Genomic DNA, 2,954 nt, shown 5'->3' with positions numbered 1-2,954 from the left:
TGACTGATATGAAGCAGAACAAAATATCTTTACATTCCAGATGCGTTAAGATGGTGGCGCACATAGTTACTTCACGAATTCTTTAATAAACGGGAATGGCATATACGACGTCGGTGGCGCGTAGAAGTATCTTCCGCAACTGCGCATAAAGATTTATCGGAGCATATGCATCTGTTACTCCTAGGTTCAGGTGCCCAGGAAAATTGTCGTGGAGTTTTCGGCTTTGCTTTCATGAATTAAATGCCCATACAAGCCCATCCATACCAGCAGGAGATGCACCCTTGCGTTGTAAGCACATGTGGGACTTTCGCCAACAGAGTAAGGTCCTTCTCACTTCATCGGGTGAGCCCACAACCAAAGAGGAGGGCCACGGAACGATCAAGAGTGTACCCAGGCGCTTAACAGTTAGGTACCAGTCAACGGCGTATGGTTTCCGGTACAATGAACAAAGTGAAGACCGAGAGGGACGGCACCTGAGCGATCAAGATACCGCCAAAGACAACAAAGAGGGTCTTGTCAACAGTGTAGGGTCCTCAGAGAAAAGTAAAAGCACCCAAGACCAATGTGTCGCGCTTCTTAACCATCGGGCGTATCCCGGCCAGAGCGCAGTCCCTCCGAGCACGCGGGAGGAACCCGAGACCAGTGTGCATGAATCAATGGCCTTGAGTGATTGAGAGCGACTTGACAGATGAACGTAAATACGAGTACATCAGTGCACATGCAAACTCGGAAAAACACATATCATACACTCTTCAAAATTGTTTAGGTTAATGGTCATCAGGCTAGATGATTTAAAATCAAAAACAAGAATATCGTTGTCCTACCAATACCCCATTCAAACTTCAATCATCTTGTTTTCTGGTTTAGCATGAAGCTTTGCAGTTATTGCCAACGCCACATTGGTATCGACCCCATGCCGCATCAGCGAGCAGTTCTTCACAATGTTTTCCTCGAGGCCCATTTAAAGTACATTTTAGCTCTGCATCCAGTGCAGTTTATTGGCGCTTTGCTGACAACAAGCCTCAAATGACTTGAGATGCGTTATGGGTCATTGGTCACGGTATGCTTTGGTCATGCTGGTGATGATGTGCCGACCAGCGTTCTATTGGTCACAAGCAGCGCTGCGCTTACCCGCCCGGACGCGTAGGCCCACCGCAGGGAGGACACTGTGGTGGCCGCCAAAAGCCCGCGGGGTTTGTTAAGTCACCGAGCCAGGCAGGAAGTGTCCCAAGAGGTGAGCGGCGAAACTCGTTTGCAAGGTAACTTCTGGCAGCGGTCGCGCTAAAGGTCAGTTGACGTCAGAGGGCAGGCCGGACCGTGCCGAGCACTGCGGCACGCTAAGCCTTCGCCACTAAATTCTGTCGTTGCCTGGAATTGCGCGATCGGATGGTGGGGGTCAGGGCTCACACAACAAGCACTGGTTTACGTAAGCACTGATCACAGAAATCCATCCATTCAAACAGTTCGGATCAAATTTGTTTAAAAAACTAAAAAAGCCCTGGTCTCAAACGGGCCTGATACCAAACAGGTATCAGTTTACCAACCAGATACCAACCAGGTGCAGCCTCGTACCAACCAGGAGTGATGAGAAAACTGTCGAAATAAAAATGAAAAAGAACGTCTACATTTCATTTATTTCCACATTTTTCCACGATCACATCGGTGAGTAATTTTCAAAGGGAGCCGGCCGGACCAGATGCATACACTGCGAGAGGAGGCGAATCCGGCGAAGGCGTTGGTAGCAAAGTTCACCGTGCCAGCATCATGACCAAGTGGACCGCTGCGTAGTTCCGTCCGCCTGCCAGACCCCCTGCTGAGGCTCCCGTGGCGCCGCGATGTTATCGGCCTCTTGAGACGCCGCTGCGATATACCGGCTGCTTTTAACTGGGGGTGCACGGTACGTCTTGAGTAGTTCGATAGGGACCACCGCGCAGAGAGCACCGACCACCGCACCGCCGCAGTACAGTAAGGAACCGCGGCACGCAGCACAGTCACCGACCGAGCCAGGCAGCACTGTCACCGAGCCAGGCAGCAGTCACCGACCGAGCCAGACAGCACAGTCACCGAGCCAGGCAGCAGTCATCGACTGAGCCAGGCAGCACAGTTACCGACCGAGCCAGACAGCACAGCCACCGAACCAAGCAGCACAGTCACCGAGCCAGGCAACACAACTGCCCACCAAGCCGCGCTACCAAGGTGAGCATTGCCAACAGACCGTCTGTCTGCTGGCGGCCTGTGCTTGTGGGATTCTGGGTTGCGGTGGCGTTATTCAACGGCATTTAGTGACCACAGATATTTTAGCCTTCGTTTTATTTTAAAATTTACTGGCACTGATTGATTCATACAGACCGTCATGTGATAAGCGTTCGCTGTAGCATATCGAATCAGATTGGAGTGACTTTGTTAGGCCTGAGAAGTCCGACTTGTTCGGAAGAAAACATCATCAGCAGCTTCACTTTGAACGTCGATTGATCTTTAACGACTTTGCTGAATGTCAACTAGCAAAATACATACTCATGCTTATCATATAATTCCGCCTGACTGGTGAGTATATATGCGCACCTACCAACAGGAGCGAAGCCACGGGGTTTGTGGGGGGGAAGCAAGATTTTTCAGGGGGCCTTCTGGACAAAATAGGGCCTCCTCACCGGGATCATTCTGCGCGGTGTCGTATTCAAGGGGAGGGGCACCTAGTTCATATCCCTCTTACCAAGCGGCTGCGGGCATAATATCCTAGGAAATAAATATCAGCAGTAAAAAAACAGAGTAGGAGACTTTTGATTATTTATCAAACGTTTTCCCTAACCCAAAACCTAAATAAATACTGATGATATCTTTTGCAGCATGTACCGCTATAAGAAAATGCAAAACTGCAAGGTGTTTCATGTGAAATGTTAAGTTTAAGAAGGCTATGATGGTCATTCCAATAGTTTCTGCCGTAAATGATATCATAA

Source organism: Pollicipes pollicipes, unplaced genomic scaffold (assembly GCF_011947565.3).
Source record: "Pollicipes pollicipes isolate AB1234 unplaced genomic scaffold, Ppol_2.1 Scaffold_1600;HRSCAF=1878_pilon_pilon_pilon, whole genome shotgun sequence".
In the NCBI taxonomy this organism is placed as follows: domain Eukaryota; kingdom Metazoa; phylum Arthropoda; class Thecostraca; order Pollicipedomorpha; family Pollicipedidae; genus Pollicipes; species Pollicipes pollicipes.
This window is presented reverse-complemented; position numbering follows the sequence as displayed.